The sequence below is a fragment of the Cornus florida genome, unplaced genomic scaffold, assembly GCF_030987335.1.
Source record: "Cornus florida cultivar Cherokee Brave unplaced genomic scaffold, ASM3098733v1 CherokeeBrave_3.0.0_Hap2_Chr02, whole genome shotgun sequence".
Taxonomy (NCBI): Eukaryota; Viridiplantae; Streptophyta; class Magnoliopsida; order Cornales; family Cornaceae; genus Cornus; species Cornus florida.
This window is the reverse complement of record NW_026775572.1, coordinates 42,929,253-42,949,488: the sequence shown is the minus strand read 5'-3', so window position 1 is coordinate 42,949,488 and position 20,236 is coordinate 42,929,253. Positions and strand designations below refer to the sequence as shown.

At 36.0% G+C, this 20,236-nt stretch overlaps 3 non-coding genes and 1 pseudogene across 3 annotated transcripts; 3 read left to right on the top strand and 1 right to left on the bottom strand.

The window, feature by feature from the left end:
- Positions 1 to 11,617, bottom strand: part of LOC132296134 (putative pentatricopeptide repeat-containing protein At1g26500) — an 88,151-nt pseudogene extending 76,534 nt beyond the window's left edge.
- On the top strand, positions 9,714 to 9,874 carry LOC132297565 (U1 spliceosomal RNA). The gene has a single exon (XR_009479269.1). It is a non-coding gene; the product is annotated as a U1 spliceosomal RNA (small nuclear RNA).
- LOC132297550 (U1 spliceosomal RNA) lies at positions 11,575 to 11,735 on the top strand. Its single transcript, XR_009479254.1, has one exon. It is a non-coding gene; the product is annotated as a U1 spliceosomal RNA (small nuclear RNA).
- Positions 11,736 to 15,378: 3,643 nt separating this feature from the next.
- Positions 15,379 to 15,539, top strand: LOC132297574 (U1 spliceosomal RNA). Its single transcript, XR_009479278.1, has one exon. It is a non-coding gene; the product is annotated as a U1 spliceosomal RNA (small nuclear RNA).
- The last annotated feature ends 4,697 nt before the right edge of the window (positions 15,540 to 20,236 follow it).

Below are 20,236 nucleotides of genomic sequence, written 5' to 3'. Positions count from 1 at the left end.
TGGAGGATATGCTTCGATCGTGTGTTCTTGATTTCAAGGGCACTGGGAGGATTATTTGCGACTTATGGAGTTTACATATAATAATAGTTTTAAGAAGACTATTGGGATGGCACCATTTGAGGCATTGTACGGTCGACTGTGTCGATCGCCTATTTGTTGGATGGAGGTTGGTGAGAGTAAATTCTTGGGTCCAGAGTTCATCAAGGATACTTCTGAGAAGATTACTCTTATTCAGGATTGCATGCGCACTGCGCAGAGTCGGCAGAAGAGTTATGCCGATCGTCGCACACGTGCTTTGGAGTTTCAGGATAGTCTTGGCATTTTAATTATTATTTTATTGCATTTTTGTGTGACTAGTTGCTTATTAGTTTAATTGTTTAATGGCTTTAATTATTTATTTGATTTAGTTGTTTAATTATGTATTTAAATTGAATTAATTGATTTCTTGTTTTCTTTGATTAAATTGTTTGATTTAAGTGTCTTTTGTATTTTCTTTGATTGGATTACTTTAATGTTATAAATTTTAATGTGTAACTTAGTTTAATTAAATGTTTTATTGGATTTAATTTGTGTAATTAGATTAAATTAGTAACAGTTATATTGTATTAAATTAGTAATAGTAATAGTGTTAAACAATAGGTTTTATTTTCTTTTAGAATGCACGTTGTGGCCGACTAGGATTTACATTAGGGCTCTGTCTCAAATTATAAGTGGATTAGGGTTTTAATGTTCTAAGCCTATAAATATAATATTACGGTGGTTTAGGGTTTTACAAACATAAACATAGTTCTATTCACATAAAATAAAGGGTTGAGAGAACGGAGGCACCGTAAGGGTTGTCAAGGAGAAAAATAGAGAGGACCAAGGGAGTGTTGTTGTGGACTAAACCAGAACCATAGGAGGCTTGAAGGTATTCAGTGGTTGCCAGAAATTTAGAGACGACGCCGGGATTTCATAACTGAAATCACAGGCAAGTTCTTTTCTTCCTCTCTCCCGTTGGCTTGTGTTCTGTGCACACCTAGATGATCTCTAGGACTTTAATTGGACATTAAATATATTTTGCATGTTTAATATATGTTAGAATATTAGCCGGTATGTGTTTAGTTTTGACTGGAATTTGTTGTTAAAATTGTATCTCAATGTTTAATCGTAAGCATGTTAAATTGGTAATAATTTGTATGGTTCTTTTTAATGCAAATTGTTTTGAATAAATAACTAGGATGATATAAGATGAAATTTAGACCCTTAGGTTCAGTTTTTACCAAGAACAGAAGGGGTGGAAGTGGCCAGAGACGAAGCAGAAGGCCGGAGGAGGTTCAGGCTCTTAGAGAGGGAGAGAGCCGGCTCCATGGAAGAGGGAGCCGGTTCCCCCCAAGAGTAGAGCAGGCTCTAGAGGATGTAGAGTGGGATCCACCCCCTTAGAGCCAGCTCCAAGAAGTTTTGGAGCCAGTTCCATTGTTGTTTGGAGCCTGCTCTACAAGTTTAAGAGCAGGCTCTCTCACGATGATGTTTTTTGGACTTTTCTGGGCGTCGTTTGGATGTTTTTAATTTTTTTGGAACTAAGTTGTGAGTATACTGGGGTTCTTAATTCCAATTTCAAGTGTTATTAAAACCTCTTATTGCATAGTTTATGTCTCTATGCTAAAGGATGGAACAGTAGAAAAATATACAACTGTGCATGCTGTTAACGAAAGGAAGGAAATTAATTACTTAATTTAATTTTAGCAATTTAATGGGATATAGTATGATTATAAATCTTATATTGAATGCATGATAAGGTCATTTATTTGTTAGATTTGATCTATGCATGCTCTGGATGTTAATTGTTGAAATATTAAATTCTTTTCTGCAATTACATGGATTAACGCTGGAATTTTAATTGCTAAAATATTTAAACACAATTCTGTAATTATCTAGATCATGGTTTTGGATCGTAAATTGCTGAACTATTATTTATGTTGTATAATTTACATGGATGTGGAGGATTGTATGCACCGGTATAGGATGGTGGCATACTAGGGATGGTTTAGCTCAAAACGCTAAGACCTGACCTATCGGATTCAAGGAATGGATTGTAAAATATTGAATCTGATTTGTGTTTAAGTCAAATCAACTGACTAAGTTGAATGACCTCATGGATTAGTTGGTTGTAGTTAAGTCATATCAACTGAATAAGCTGAGTGACTAACTGGATTGTATGTTGTATGTCAGCTCAATGAATAATTGAATGACATACTCTGGTTTTGGACGGACTTTAGATATATGGTTATGGTACCACGAGATAAGCTTGAGTCTTAGGCTTGTTGGTTAGGGTGCGTATATGCAGTGGATGCGTAGCTGGCTATGATAGGTTTAGGTATACCCTGTTAGGTCTAGGTACTCATGCCCACCTTTGGGTGCATTTTCGCATATTACCTTTTATTCAGGTTGAGACCCTTATTGTAGTCCAGTGAATGTCCCTTAGTGTGGATATCTATATGCATGGACTAGATAGATATTGTGAGGTATCTAGGGTGTATCTGCGTATTGGGTCACTGTATGGATTGCAGTTAGATTAAAACTTGTTCGTGGGCCTGACCCACTCTTTTATTCTTTTCAGATACAGGATGGTTCCAGCCTTAAAGCTTGATCATGCTTGTGGGGGACAGTCTCTCATTCATCTGCTTGCATAGGACTTCTCTTTATGTTCTAGTTTGATTTATTTTTAGTTATTCAGTTCAGTTGGGACTTTTATTTAGGGGTCCACTAGATGGATTCCTAGGTTGTACTTTTGGAGGTTTTGGAGAATCGGATTATTATTTTTCATTATCGATTGGAGGATTTATATTTAATAATTCTTTCAGCTTTGTTGTTTAATTCTTTCATTTTTATATTCTGTGTTTGTTTTAAAATATTAATTGTTGATATTCCCTCGGGTTTGGGCCTGGGCCTGATCAACTCAATCTCGGGGTCGTGGGGTATCACAAAAGGGTCTCCATCATTATTTCAACTGTCTATGCAATTATGTTTGCAATAAAGTATACCTTCTGAGACATAACCAGACTAACCTATGCATTGGAAACAAACACTCGTGGGATAATGATTGGTTCTGAAGTCCCACATCGGGAAAACATAAATGTGAGGTATTTAAAGAGTCTTATATATTAAGTTGAAAGCATATGTGACAACATACTTACCTGAATGGGATCAATGGGCGATCAATAAGGCCTATGGTCTAGGTTGGTGACCTCCATTGCACTCAAGAAAGGTGTAACGACCCAGTCATTTGCCTTCCTTTTCTTTTTCCTGAAATTTTACGAAAGAATTTTTGTTGTTTAATTTTCCTTTCTGAGCTCTGTTTCATGTCGTTTAGTGTCATCTCAAGTGCTCGGAATTGGTTTCTGAGACTCTTTTCCGTGGATTGACAACTTCCTTTGAGGACCGAGTCATTTTCACATTTTTCGTTTTTCGACACTATGCCCTATTTCGTCCTTTTCCCTATTCTGTCTTATCTCCGTTTGTCAATTTTTGGCACAACCTCACTTCTCATGCTCGGATTTGGTTTTTGACTTCACGTGCCTTCATCTTGAGTGGTTTCCACGAAATACGTATCTTTACTTTTGCAAGAAAGTACTCTAGTTGCTCCCGATGTCCATAGGGACATGGATGCAAAGTTCTTTGAAATTATTTTCTTTTCTTGGGGTGTTTTTCGTAAATATCTTTTGAAGATATTTTATTTTAGGGGTTTTTAAGAAAATATTTTTGGAAGATATTTTCATTCTGGGCCATAAGTGTAGTTTTCACTTTTTGTAGGGGCTATTGTGCAATTAATGAAAGTTATTGCAAAATGTCTTGTTTTGAGCCTGGATCCTCATACGGGATTCATTTTCACATTTCGTCTAGTTGTGTACTCTTGGAATTTCCTCCTGGTCGATGTTTTCCAGTTTCAGGGTTTCTGGCCCCGGTTTTCCCCAAACTTGTTTTGGGTATAACTTTCTGCTCGGGACTCGATTTTTGATGCCGTTTCTTCCACTGTTCATATTTTATCATTTTGAATCTTTTTTGTTCACAAATTTTTACCATTTAAGTGCGTATGCTCAAATTTTACTTTTTTAGACCCGGCGGGGCCCGTTCGGGGCACTTTTTGAGATTTCTATAAAAGGGGGCTGAGATATTTCATTTTTCATCTTCTCCCCTCTTCATGCACGACCTGGAGATCCCATGGCAGTCCAAAGGGTGCTTCCATCTTCTCTCTCCTTTTTTGGTTCACTTTTCCTTGATGGAAAGTCTTCGACCTTAACGTTTGTTGTTCCCCTTGCCGTGCTCTACCTTTTCCCCTTATTTGAATTCAGTTTTGACCATTTCTTGAGTTTGGTTTTGAGGTCAAGTTATGATTTTGATGGGGCTTTCATGGGGGTTATGTTCACGGCGTTGTCCCCGACAAAACCTACTAGTTTCGTCGGATTTGGAGCCGTTCCATTTTGATGGCTTTTGAGATTTTCATCTCAAATTGAGATAGGAGATGTTCTAGGTTTAAATTCTTGTTATATAGCATGCTTGTGACACTTATACTACTTGTTTGCATGATTAAATATAAAATCTAGAAATTTTATTATTTATTTTTCTTGTACGGGATCTAATTTTCCCGGTTGCTCATAACTTGGTTTAAACATGTAGCATGATTTTATATTGCCCCTTGATATGCTCATTGTCGTGTATTAAAATTGGAACATTTGAATAAGTATTAAAGATTTTATTTAATATTTATCTTAGGTGAAAGATTAATTCACATGACCTTAACTAGTTTGAAATTAATATGTGTTAGCATATTAAATTAGGCCTTAGCATGCTCTCCAACATAGTTGAATTTGAAAGCGATTGGAGGTATTTTGAAAATTAGTAATTATTAATTAATTTGCCCCGAGTGCACTATTCACTCTATTTAAATTCCGACTTAATATTCTTGATTTACTTGCCATATAGCTTCACATATATTTGATTTAGAATATTCGGTTAGGTTTTGAAACCTTTTATTTAATTAAATTCTATGTTTAAGATTTAATCCTTATGGTGATATACAACTTGGAATTGTATTGTGGCATGCTAGAAAATTAAATTTTGGCATGGTTGTTCACATGTATTAAATTGGGATTTATTGTATGAGAATTGCAACTTATGTTTTATATTTAACTTTAGTGAAAGTTTAATTCGCATGGTCATAAATTGAATGAAATAAACTTGTAATGTGATATTACATTAATCCTTGGCATGTTCTCTAAGATATGTTAAATGGAGAGCATTTGGTTAAGTTTGAAAATCTAGAGATTTTAATTAAAAGAATTAATTAAAATCTATTTCGTGGTCCCATTAGCTTAATTAAGGTTTTAACTTGATATTTGTATTGGCGATGACTTGTTTACTAATATATATTAAATTGGGACTATCTGAAGTTGTTTTAGAACCTTGGGATTTAAATTAGCATGATTTAATTAAAGTTCTACTTTGTTGTTCTAACAACCTAATTGAGTTTTAGAATGGATATAGGTGATGACCTTGCCATGCCCTTTAACATGTATTAAATTGAGGTTAATTGAAATTGAATCAGAAATCTAGAGAATTTAATTGTGTTTATCTATTTAAATTCTATCAATTTGCTCCATGATCTAGTTGTGTTTTAGAAGTGGTTTCTATATTCAAATCATGGACTTAGACTTGTTGTATATTCATTTGGTTATGTTTTGAACATTGGATAACATAGTTGCTATGTTTGTATTCATGAGAATATATTTTCCTTATTGAATATATTGTTGCCTTGTGTAATGATTTGCACACTTCGTGTTTAACATCTTTCATGCATAGCGTGTAACGAATCGCACACTAAAGATTCGACATTTATCATATCATATTAGTTGTGGATTTAGAGCATGTATTGTATAGGTTTCCAAATTTGGTTGTGCTTAGTAGATAGTTGATTATCTTGCATATTCCTGTTGATATTGCGTTGTTGCACAACTTGCTGATTTTGGAAACTTGGGGATGTCGTTGTTTGACTATGGCTAGGACGTGGTTCTAGTATGGGGGATAGTCCCTCTATATGGTCTAGTGCACACATAGGGAGGTTACCCATGGGCTAGTAACCCTAAAGTAACTATGCTGTCGGTCTGATCCGGCGTGACGTCCGAGTATCCACTTTCTTTGATTTCGCATTTCATTTTCAAGTTGATAACTAGATGATGTTGTAACTTGTTGTTTCTTATTTGTCGTTCCATTTTAAGTTACAGGATGTTAACTTTGCGAAATTGTGCTTTATGCGTTGTATTGGAAGTTCCAATGTTGGTTAAATTGCATCGATATTGAAAATCGTGTTTTGATGTTCTAATAAAGCTTAGGATTGATCCTATTGATTCATTTATAACATAGACGTTAGGTGGCATGACCCACTTCTGTTGTTTTCGTGCTTTAGATTCCAAGCTGATAGCTTTAAGAAATTGTATTTTGTTGCCTTGTATAATATGCTTTTATATGGTTAGACTGCATTGAAGTTGTAATTTGTGTTTTGATTGTTCAGCATGGCCTAGGATGATTCCTTAGACTTATTTAGAACATAGACGTTAGGTGACATGATCACTTTAGTTGTTTCTGTATTTGAGATTGCAAGTTAATACCTTTAAGAACCTATATCTTGTTGCTTTGGATAACGTGCTTCTATATTGTTTAAATGGCATAAATGATGTGATTTATGCTAGAAACACTCTAAGGTAGCTTAGGATGCTCCCTAAGTCTCATTTTGATATTGACGTTAGGTGACATGAACCCCTTTAACATGTTTCACCTTAAGGTGATAAATTTGTAAAATGCTAGGTCGATGCATGCTCATCTCCTACGAGTAGCTTTATGTTACTCACTCCTACGATACTGGGGTATATTTCAGGTATGAAGACTTGGTTCGTGAAGCCTAACATTTCTTGGATGTCGTGTAGCTTTCAAGTTTCCATTTCATGCAAATGTTAGCATGAAATGTCATTTTGTAGACTTATATGTCAAAATACGTATATTTGATTCCATGTATGTAATGTGTACTTAAGTACACTCCTTTCAATGTAATTGATATGTATGAGATAAGGTCGGAGGCCAATGACATGTATATTGTGTTCTATGCACTTTTTAACTTCATAAAATATTGTAAAAATCTTGAAAAATTGCAAGTCATTGCTTCACCATGGCTACATCGGGTGTAGGAATTCCATTCTCATTCTTTCATAGGGTCTCATAAATCATGTTTGAAGTGTGGCCAAGGGCCAAATGGTCATTTGATCCCGTTTTGTATTTTTGGATTTCGAGTTTTCATTCCAAGTTCCATTTTTGCCTTTTTGCCCGTTGGGGGGTCGGATTTTGTATTGGTGGTATTTTTAAGTTATGGACCATTGTAGCATGTCCAAATAGGTAAGTTACGTTTGCATGCATGGTCGTTTCCGAGCAAAACCTTATCATTTGTGTTTTGAGCCTCTTGTGAATTCATTTCGCACTTTTTTTGCATATTCTGATCTAGGGGCATTATAGACTTTTCACGGTAGTTTTATTTTCTTCTTTCAACATGGTTGAATAAACAACATGATTTTAGGGGGGGTTTCTTTTCCGTGTTTTTCTAGAAAATGTCGTCTTGATATCAGAAATCGCTTATGAAGTTCAGCTCTCAGTTTTTCAATTTAGCATCTTTTTGGACCTCCATGATCATATTTCATGGAGGGGCATTTCAGGCATTTTACATTGCATTTTTTTTTAATTATCTCGCGTTTTACGTAAAAAACTCAATTTTGAGGGGGGTTTCTTCTCTGTGTTTTTGCAAAAAAATTCATCTAGGCCTCCAAATTTAGCCTCTGTTCTGGATTTTTCTAAAAAATAACCCCACAGCAGCTTTATGGGCTGCTGCTGCCAGCCATGGTGAACTCGGCGCGCGCGCGGCGTGCATGGGCGCGCGCATGGGCGTGCGCATGGGGCCGTCATGGCCCCTCGTCGGGCCGCCGCGACGTCAATTCTTCTTTTAGGCTTTTCTCCTTCGTCCGGACTCCGATTCAAGTGATTTTTTTTTTGAACTTGACTAATTTTTCGCTGTCTTTCCAACGGTGTGCTTGGTTTCACCCGGTTCTTCCTGGATAATTACCAGTTTACCCTTTTTGCCTTAAGTGCTCGTTTTTCTTCGTCATGCCGTTTCTCCTTCGTCCGGACTCTGAATCATGCGATTCTTGAGTCCATCTTGATTAGTTTTTCGTTGTCCTTCTAGCGGTGTGCTCAGTGGCACCCGAATCTACAGTTTTCAGAAATAACTATTTTGCCCCTGGGGGCTTATTTGTCATATTTTCGATCTTTTGCTTCTGCATCAGTTCTTGTTGAGTTCCACAACCTCATGGAAGGTCACTTTGACTTCTTAGAGTCTTGTTTTCTGTTTTTGCTTCCGCATTGGGATCCGTTATTGGATCATCCTTACGGTTCATCACAGGATACACTGGCCTAAAAACTAGGGTCATCATAAAGGGTGCCTGCCTAAGGTTTACTCAAGTAGTGGTGGGGCCTGCGCCTGCCCAAATAGTTAAAGTCCAAGTTTATTATATATTGTTAATGGGTGGGGATATAAATATATAAGGCCCAGTAAGGATATTTCGGCCTCCAATCAAATATAAATGTGATCATGGTGTCATGGACTGCAATCCATCAATTATTATTACTAAATAGATTTTTTTATTTATTTTGTCAAAATGCATTTTTATGAGGAAATGAAACTTAATTTAGAAATACTTTCAATTGATATTTAAGTTTTCATATTTGTTATTTTTGTAAAAAGAAAATTGTCTTTTGTTCAACATTGCTCCATTTAAGCTGTTCTCTTACTCTTGAAGGATAGAAAGTTGATTATCGATTTAAGATTACTATTTTTATAATTTTCCAACACCGTCTCACTAAAATGATGTAAATACGTCCTAGTAGGATAAGAATCTGAAAATGAAATTGGTACAAATGGAATGATGACAAAAAATCCTTGAGTTTGAGCTCAAGAATGACCTTACAACTATAGGTCGTTGTTTCGACATAATCATTCAAACTACATCAAAATGACCACAATGTCAAATTATCAGCTTCAATCCCTCTCTTATGCATTTCTTCGAACACCAAACGAGCTTGCTCGACCTTGCTTTTTTACACATCCAATTGATCACAATTTGGTCCTCATAAGCTTCAATGCTTTCTTGAAAGGGTCTCCATCATTTTCTCAAGCATCTCAATATTAGCCCCGAACCCTTCATCAACCATCAAATTCTAAACTTTAGAAGCCCTCAATGAAATCACCCACTTCACAAAACCCAAAAATCAAGTACTTTTAAGTAACCCCACTTGGCTGAAACCATTCTTTCAACTTGGTAACTATGTGCTGAGCCTCAATAACAAGCTTAGACCCACACAGAGTCACAACCACCTTATTCAAAGGCTCTACACTAGAACAACAACCATAGTCATTCATGTGATGAAAAAACTCTGACACAAATTGGCTCTAAGCATCCAAAAATTCTCAGAAGTGGGAGACAAATGGACCAACCACAAAACTAGGCTCCCACAACTCTCTATGTGGCATAAATCGATTGTTGCAAATTGTAATGTTTTCACTTGTCCCACATCAGGAAAACATAAGTGGGAGTTATTTGGAGAGGTGTATATAATGAGTTGAAGGCATATGGTATAACATACTTACCTGGACGAGATCTATGGGTGATCAATGAAGCCCATGGTCTAGGTTGGTGACCTCCATTGCACTCAGGAGGGGTGCCCACCTAAGGTCTACTCAAGTAGTGGAGCCTACGTCATAATTTGTGGTAGTGGGGGCCTGCGTTCGCGCGGCCCCTGCCTAATATTAAAGCCCAAGTTTTACTCTCAATATTGTTTGTGTGTATGGTCTTAAAGATAAAAGCCCTAGTTTTCCCTCAAATTGCTTTTGTTTGGCCTTAACATATTCATAATCTCCCCAATCCTTCCCAATGAACAAACGTAAAGTTTGAGAGCTAAATTTTCTAAAATTAACAAGAACTTTTTTATTAATCTTTTTAGTTCCATTCTCTGATGCTCACCGGTTTATGCCAGGAGAAGTCCACAAATTTTGTGGCCATATCATCCACAATTTGATTTTCCAGCACGACTGAAATGTTGCTTTTTTAAAGCTGTAATATGGGCTGCTGATTTTTTAATGAACGAATGGCGGTGAAAGAGGGGATGGTCACTTCAAAAAGCGCGGGATTACAGTAACAAACGGCAGCATGCCAGAAAATGATATTTCAGATGATATAATTGCAGAAAACCAAAATGCAAGTTAGATTGAACGAGGCATCTCCAGTGAACAACAAACACAAAGGTAGAAGTTCCATCACAAAATAATAATAATAATAAGTGAAACAGCATATGAACAAATATTGACACAACAACCTCAACTTTTTTACACCAAAATTTTATATTATCCCACTTCAACACAAAATGAAAAAGAAACAATTGGAACCGATGATATCCTACAAATTCCCCAACATTTTAATAGATTTTTCAAAAGGACCACGCTTAATTAACAGAGAAATAACTTTGACCTTAGTCATTAATCTACCGTGTCATGAACTACTGATTTGGTTCTATTCATTAGCAACCCAAAGAAACAAGTAATGCTACGATGCCCGAATTGGTTTTTTGGTGACTCCAATATATGGTCTCCAACAAGAACAGTATAAAATAGAGTCTCTCTTTCTACTTTTATCATTTTCCAAATCAAAATAACCCAGAACTACAATTCTTCCAGTCTGGTGGTTTTAATGGGGAAGAAAAGAATACAACAAGAACATATCATAGTTCAAAATGACTCATTTTGTGTACTATCAAATCATTGCCAATTCTCATGACATGGCTAATAGAAGCAAAGGCAAGCTCCGAAAGGCTAAGCGAATATCAAACAACGCAACTTTCAATCTCCAAAGGCCCTGGATTCTCCCCAACAACAGCATTTTACAACAAATGTGATTCTCAATATATACTTGACAGAAGCCACATTAATGTGTCCAAAAAATTGGCTTGTGCAAACAAAAGAATTCGGAAACACTGCACCACCCCACCACCAGCAATATGGGGCAAGGGGTAAAAAGCAGCCTGAACATTGAATTTAATAACTCCCTCTCTAGGAGGCTGCCATCTATGAAGACAATGAATTATATTAGGGCGAGCGATAATCTAACCTGGATCTAATTGCTCGACATGACTGCGTGCGTGAAGGGCTGATAAGCACAAATGATGGCAGCTCTTGCATATCATCCTAAAGGGTTCTGCAAGACTGATATTTTTTGGAGATTATTTTAAAAACAATTTATGTCTTAGCCATTAACAAGATAAGAAGATATGCATTCAGCTTTTGTATCATTTAACAATAACAAAGGTAAGCTTACCTCGTGAGGGTGAGGTGAAGTTTATGTACTGATGTTGTGTAATGTTTGCTTCTCTGTAGTCCCACATTGGAAAAACATAAATGTGAGTTTTCTGGGGAGTCCTATATATTAAGTTGAAAGCCAAATTTACAACATACTTACCTGGACGGGATCAATGGGTGATCAAAAAGGCCCATGGTCTAGGTTGGTGACCTCCATTGCACTCAGGAGGGGTGCCCGCCTAAGATCTACCCAAGTGGTGGAGTCTACGTCATAATTTGTGGTAGTGGGGGCCTGCGTTCGCGCGGCCCCTGCCCAATAGCTAAAGTCCAAGTTGTAATTCTAATTTTTCAACTCTCTCCATTTAATTTTGTCTTTTTTCAAAGAGAGAGATTTCATTGCAAAAAGTCAAACATTACAATCTTGATCAACTTCTAGGATTAGAAAAGTGGAGAGAATCTAAGAGTCTATATGAAATGAGCTAATTTCTAATGTCAACCAACAAAGTTTGGATAATTACTGGAGCCACACTACATGAATAAAACACTAGATTAACATCCCCCGGTCTTCGACTGCAATCTCTTACAGCAGAGGAAGTCTCACTGTACAAATGCACCACTTCTTCAACCGATCTTCGTCCGAACTTCAGAAATCAAAATCAAACGATGTATGTTTTATGTCTCATTGCTTCTTGTATTAGTAAATGCTTTTACAAGCCAAATCAAAGCTTTTAATAACTCCCTTTCTAGGAGGCTGCCATTCATGAACGGCATGAATTGTAGTGGGGCTAGAGATAGTCTGATCTGGATCCAATTGCCTCTGAGCATCCAAAAAATCCTAGAAGTGGGAGACAATTCGACCAACCACAAAACTAGGCTGCCACAACTCTCCATCAAAAGGAAAATGATTACGAAATGCCATGGCATTAAATGTGGCAGAAATCGATCACAAACTCTTCAACACACTCTCCAATCTATCCAGTTCAGATTATATCAACTGCTTAACTATTCCTCATCAGACCACCACGTTAACTGTCCATGAGTACTGAATGTTCGTTTCCGGAGTCCAAAAAAAAAAAAAAAGATCTCAATCTCATTATAATGGTGTCATATCGGTTCTTCATACTTTCTAAATCCTTCCTAAAAGAAATTCTTTCACTTCACACAAGGCCATGCACATATTCTAGATGGGATCTCTGTTCAATACATAATAGAAAGCAAAGTGAGGGGGACTCCCTAAAATTCCAGTTCCTGTATTATAGTTGTTTGCTGTCTGAAGCCAGCCAGCTTTTAGGGCCTGCTATTTTTTTTTATCCCTATGGCATCCCCTTTGAGAGGTAAATGAGATACCACTACGCTACACGGCCTTTGGTTTTACGGTCTGCTTTTTCTTTTATCCCTACGGAGACTTGAACCCTCCCCATAACTTTTGGAAGCTAGATGAGATAACACTGAGGTACATGGCCTTTGGTTTTAGGACCTGCTTTAGTCTGCCCATCAAACTGAGAAGTAAAAAGGCAAACTCAAATTGAAAATTAGCAATTCTGGTGGAGTAAACTCCAAGGGTACAGATATGGTAAATAGCCAATTGTAGCTCTTCAACTCTAAAAACACAAGGGTACTGGTGTAAGATGCAAATGAACAAGAACCTTTTTATTAATTACATTTGGTTATTGAAAAATAAGTAAAACTGATTACATTTTTAGTTCCTTCTGATGGTCACAAAAACCCAAAGCTGAGTTTACTTATCATATTAAAAGTAAAACATAACTAATTAAGATCCTGTTCAGATTACTACATTTGATAATCGCACACATTGAAGAAGAAAATGATTTATCTTAGAACTTTTTTACACCAAAATTTTATATTATTGCACCTCAACACAAAATGAAAAACAACAATTGGAATCAACAAGTTTCTCAACATTTTAATAGATTTTAAAAGTACCACCATAATTAAGGGAGAAAGAACCCTCACCTTGAATCTCAGAAAGCCCCTCTTCTGACCTGCACGGGAAGAGCAACAAATAACACTTATCAACGCCAAAATTTCAACCCCACAGATAACAGAAAAGACTAACAAAAAAGACTAACAAACAAATGAGCAATGCATATGCAAATTTGAAAACATGATTTCGGATAGTCCCATAAAATCACAAGAGCAAAAAGCAAACTAAGAAAGACCCATCAATAGTAGAATTTTCCAACTAACAGATAATAAACCCTTTAAAAGAAAAAGAAACTCACAAAATTTTTAGCATAATATGAGAATAAACTGCATATAAAATACGAGTAAGGAATAAGTTTTATTGAATAACTTAAACATTAACCCAACAATCAAATAAACTCAAACCCACCAATATTTTGATGTGAAGGCGAATCCGTGTACTCAGACAAATTTCAATGGAATATCACGACGTCTCTGATGAGAAAATGATGGAGACCCTTTCGTGAGACTTCATCTGGGTTTATCCAGGGTGCCTCCAAAATCACCTTGTCATGACAAGTAAGGTTCGTGTTTAGTTTGAAAGTGAGACAGATTGAGAGATGGTTCGACTTGCTACAGTTTTGGACTATGCATTAAAAAGGAGTGAAATATGTGCTATCTTTAGAAAAATGAGTGGGAATGTAAATTTTATATTGGAAAGTTCATTGAGTGTGGTCTCTTCAAATTTAATATTTTGATTAGAAAGAAAAAAGAGAGTAAAAAATGTACATAAAAAATCAAAATTGTATACACTTTGTCATTTTTATACAAAGTATAGATAGATATACATATATATAGATTTCTATTTTGATGTACCCCAAATCATCATGTTTCTAGCTGAGGTTTACCAAGAGGCATGCAATGCCATCAAAAGAGCCAGCAAATGTATGAACTCCATCAAAGCAAGAAATTCAAAGTGCACTTGAATAAACAATCTACATTTTGCGTAGTCTTACAAATTGCAATCAATTTTCATTTAATCTGCAAAGAAATACACATGAATGTAAACTTTAGGATTCAACCTGCAGAGTAGTTCCAACAGACTTTGGGATCTTGCAGAGTATAACTTAAAGGACAGGTTACTCCCCTACTCCAGCATAAACATAAATCTATAAACATTGATCGATTAGAAGCATCATAGTCCCACCCATAATGCCATAATTGGGTACTTTGCCCTATTTCTCCTCCTATCTCTACTTGCCATTTTCTCCCCATATCTCGCAAATATTTCTGCTAAATCAAACAACCAAACCTCTCTCAATTTCTTTGCCGCCACCTCAAACATAATCACCCGTTCCTCGTTTGAATAATAATGCAAAAATCTATTGTAATCAAACCTAGGAACTATTCATCACTCTCTCCACATACTTTGTTGCTTCTAAAGACTTCCATGCCTTTACTAAACTGCCAGCAACTTCACTTGCCCTTCTCAACTTCAAAAGCCCTTTGATCACAATCCATGAAACACACACTTATATATGGTTTCTCAATCCCTTCCATAATCTCATAAGCCTCTCTAACTCGAGCCTTTGTCAATAGACCACAAATTAGTGACCCCAATGTCAAATTATCAGCTTTAATCCCTTGCTTATGCATTTTTTTCAAGCACCAAATGAGCTTGCCCAACCGTACTTTTTTTTTTTTTTTTTTTTTTTTTTTTTTTTTTTTAACACATCCAAATGATTACAAGTCGTTGATAAACCCAAATCATCAATCATTTTGGTCCTCATTGATTGAAAAAGCTTCACAGAAATGATTAGTCTTGAAAAGGGTCTCCATCATTGTCTCAACGGTATATCCAATTCTGTTTGCAACAGCTTAAGTATGCCTTCTGAGACATAACCACACTAACCTATGCATTGGCAACAAACACTCGCGGGATAATGTTTGGTTCTATAGTCCCACATCGGGAAAACATAAATGTGAGGTATTTAAAGAGTCCTATATATTAAGTTGAAGGCATAAGGGACAACATACTTACCTGGACGGGATCAATGGGCGATCAATAAGGCTTATGGTCTAGATTGGTGACCTCCATTGCACTCAGGAGGGGTACCTGCCTAAGGTCTACTCAAGTAGTGGAGCCTACGTCATAATTTGTGGTAGTGGGCACCTGCGTTCGCGCGGCCCCTTCCCAATCTTTAGTCTAAGTTTTTATGTAGTTTATATATGGGTTGGGTTTCAATGTTTGCCTTAGATTTCCTTGTTCTGTTTTTTGGGTTAGGTTACAAACCTATTAAGTGTATGCTGCTTCGAATAAAGTATATGGCTTTCAGTTGGCTTTCAGTTTATCCAAGAATGCTAAACATATAAAAATAAGTGACCACTAATAGTTGTAGTAGATTAAGATTGCACAACTACAACTATCAATATCTCTACAAAAGTAACCAGTATGGTTTTCCCTTTTTATTCTACCTCTATCTTATTGTCAGTTGGATATCTTGCTGGAGAGTTCCATTCCTTCCCCGCAGCCTTATCAGTGGGCGCTTCAGGATGAAGTTTCATCATTCTGAATCACGTGCCCCAGTTTGTTACCTTGGCGATGAACTCTTCATTTCTTTCTCCTTTGTGACTCATTTAAGGACATTAGTAAGAGAGCTTGTAAAAGCTTCAGATTCAACCAATATCATAAAATGACGAGCCTCAAAAGCATATGATTTTTTGCAATGGTGTCCCTTGGATGCAGCAGACTTTGGCTTTTCCGGGTTGCCTTTTTCTGATTGTTCTGGCGCTAGGGAATCGGTTGATGGTAAAGCTTCAGCATCAACAGCGGCAGGTGCATCTTACTGGATTGAAAACAATCTTCCATGCCCCTTTTGTCTTTTCCCTTCACCTTCAAGAAAACTAAAAGCAGTAGTCCTAGTAGACGCCATTGAAAGGATTTTTTCAATAAGCCTAACCATCTAAACCTTTCCCTTACTTAGCTGCTTATAAAGTCAATGTTTAGGTATCCTAAAGCACGCTCCTCTCAATCTGATCATCTGTCTTCCAGCTCATCAAGCTCAACGTCAACACTCAAACATACTTTACTGATTCCCAAACTTCTGCCCTATCAATCAAATTTATTTTGTAAATCCTATTTGGAAAGATTCGCTTAAATTATTCATTTATTTATCAATTTACCACCATTCCACTCTTTCCCCCATTGATTTCATAGCATACACTTAGTCAAAATTGATCACCACATTTACATGTTCAAAGTACAAAAGTGAGAAGTGTTGTGGAAATTCCACATATTTATAGAAAAATATAAAGTACAATAACACCAATCAGAATAATCTAAGAGTGATTCTTTCATTAAATTGAATAATACATCATTTGAACAATATGGATATAATAGTAAACATGAAATTAACAAGATAAATAATTCAGCAATATAATATTAATATTAGCTCAAAAATATAAATTAAGAAGTACAACGATAATAATAAAATATGTAAGAAAGTGCTGGCCTGGTTGTTGAGGCATGTGTAAACACATTGACCTAAAGCTGATAGTCCTTCCCTTCCTACGAGTATTGGTGAAACTAGTCAGCTCTAAGATATAACCCAATCAGCTCGCAGCGGCGTCTCCTCCATGTGCACGACCACAGGAAGATTAGGACCAAGACTATACAAGTCTAGTTGCTCATAAACTCAATAGGTAAAATACTCTCAAGTGCAGTATATACATATACATATATAGAACAGTATAATAGATAGATGAAAACCTAATCTTTTAGAGTCTCACTCATATTAGATATACGTATCCAAACTTCGCCCCTTTAGATTGATAAACATATAACCTATTTGTAGTGTAAAAGAATGTAACGGTTATAGCAACATAAATAGAGAATTTAAATATTATTATTTCATCAATAAATATAATAAATCATTCTATTAAATAATTGAACTGATTATCTTCTTATTCTCTCTGTTTGTTTAGAAGATCAATTAAGGTGGAATTCTTGATGGTTATCTCTAACAAAATTAGAATAGAGAAGCTAAAAGGAAATCATCATATTGGCTAACTTATTTAATAGCATGTGTTACACAAACTAATTTTCTCAAACTATTTTTTGTGTTTTTCGTGGAGTGCTAACTGCTCATTGGGACACGGGTGATATGAAGAGGAGGGAAATGAAGATAAAGAGAAGTTTGAATCAACTTGCATCAGTAGAGATCTACAAAGCTCGAAGAAAAAGTAGCAAGAATCGCACTGCTGTTGTCCTTGAAAGGCTTAAGTAGTTTGCAAAATTAAAATTGTCCTTAAGGTCTACTAGGCACCAGTTGAGAGTTCATCTTAAATTCCGCAAGTTGCTCACTGATCTTCAGCACACATAGCCATCCGACTTCATCTAGTCCAAAAATCATGGAGTGGTGCTATTTGATAGTGGTGTACGTCCTACAATAAAGTAAAAGAAATGGTGGGGTCTTAGGTTCTAAGCTTGTCTACATGGAAGATGGAATGCTAATATGAGTGGAAAGATAAAAATCAACCTGATTTTCAAGGTTAGGTTGACCAAGGTTAAAGAAGGTGACCCCAGAGAATCTTGAAGAAATATATATATATATATATATATATATATATATATATATATTGTTAATGTGTAACCATGACCTTACCATAGTAGGTGAGCTTGCATGGTAGGTCAGTCCTTAATAAAATTTCATTTTTTGTTTTGTGGAAAGAGATCGCACGGGATTGCCTGGGTTCACTTCTCCGATGTGTGTGTGTTTGTGTTTGTGCGTGCATACATGATTGTGATGTTTTCCACCTTGCACTTTCTCAAGCCACTTCCGATATTGCAATAATTTGAAAACATACACTAACATTCTATCTGGATAGAATAAACAAAGCTAAATTATCAGTCTCAAACAAGGTATTATTCAGTGATGTATTATTTTGAAAAAAAAAAACAAAACAGAGAGATGAGGTTGATAAGAACGAAGTGGTGGGGTGAAAAAAGGAAAATATATATATATAGAGAAAGAGAGAGAGGGGAAAAATATAAAGAAAAAAAGAATTGAGTTGTGAAGAAAAGATATAAAAAGACCAAAAGTCTTCTTAGGACATAGTCTTATATTTGTTGAGGGGGATGGGCCTAAGTTCTAAGGGAGTCACCTACGGAAGTAACCTAACCTTCTGATTGGTGATTTAATCAAATGACGAAAGGTTCAATGGGTAGAAACAATCTGCATTGTGTGACTCGTTAATGTAATGTTTATGATATATATATATATATATATATAAGAACTACTGTTAAATGTTATTATAATTAGGCCGTGGGACCCGCATGCATTTTTAGTCATTAAAATGACCAAAGGTCATTTTACAGACAATATTCTCTCTCTATTGCTACGTTTTCTCTCTCCCTCTCTAGTTTTTATTTTATTATTTTTTTCTTTTCTTACACTAAAGTTTTGATTTCTCCTTCATCATTGGGAATTTTTGGGTGCCGTTTGCGGCAAATCGAAGAGCTCGCCGAGATCTTCAGGTGGGTGTAAGCAATTTCAGTTTTGGTGCTTTCTAGGGATTTCGAATTTTTGGCTCACTTTGGGGATTTTGGGGCTTTTTTACAATTAAGTGGTAGGAGTCTCTAATTCATATTTTCTTTGATCTTTTGTGAGTTTTCTCCTTTAATTTAATTCTAAGCATGTTTGATTTTAGCAATTTTGCCTATGTTGTTGTGGTTTTAGGGAATTAAGGTGATAGATGTATTATATGTGTTAATTGAACCAATGATTATGATTTATATACTTATTGGTGAGGATACATGCTTAATATTGACATTTTAGGTGCCCCATGATTTTTAATTGTTAAGAAAAGTGATGTTGAAATTATGAAAACAAATGTTAGGATTTCCCTTAATAATGTGATCATGATGTAGATGGAATGTATGGGATTTATTGCAAATTTTTCTTGAGAAATTATCATGATGCTAGATATATGATGCGTATCTCTATGTATCTTATGTGTAAATAATATATGTGTGTATGATTTGTTGATTGGATATGAAAAACATGCTTTTGTGATTATATCCTTGTTTAATATGTGTAATTGAAGAAATTTTGTTGACTAAAAGCATGCTATAAATTTATGAGAAAATTCTTCTTTAGTATGGAACGTTGTTAAGGTTTGATGATGTGAAAATTATGGTAAATTATGAAGCATGAAGCATTCATGCATTCATTGGGATAGAAAAAGGGCAAAAAATATTTTTTAAAAAACCAATGAAATTATTTTAGGGAAATGTTTTTGAAAAGTGTTTGTGAAAACCCGGACACCTAGGAGGCGCTTAGTGGTCTGTGGTGTTAGTGTAGTCTAGAAAGGGGACTAGGGAGAGACCCTAGTGTGGTTGAGCTAACCAGGCCGGATATAATGCCTTGGAGGTGCCTTGTGGTCATGGATGGTTAGCTAATCTCCCTTTTGTGATGCCTTGGAGGTGCCTTGGGTCGAATTACATTAACAGTTTGGAAGTTGAAATGGTATGGTTTCAGAAACGGGGAGTGACATTGCATGGTATAGCACATCATTGGCATACATGGTGCATTTGGTAATTGGTTGAGATACGTATGTTTGTTGATGATATAGTGGTTTTACTTGACTCCCAAGATATGATTCTGTTCTTTTGTTTTCTATTCTCTATGTGGATTCATGGGGTCATACGAAGTGTGTCTTAGACACTTCCTATTGAGCAATTTGCTCACCCCTTATATTTAACATTTTTCAGGACACGGACGGGAAGTGGCGGACAACGCTCCTCCACAGGGTTCGATGGGTTAGTAGATCGTTTTGATATACTTTGTAGCTATGATCATATTTTATTATTATTTATTTATTATTATTATT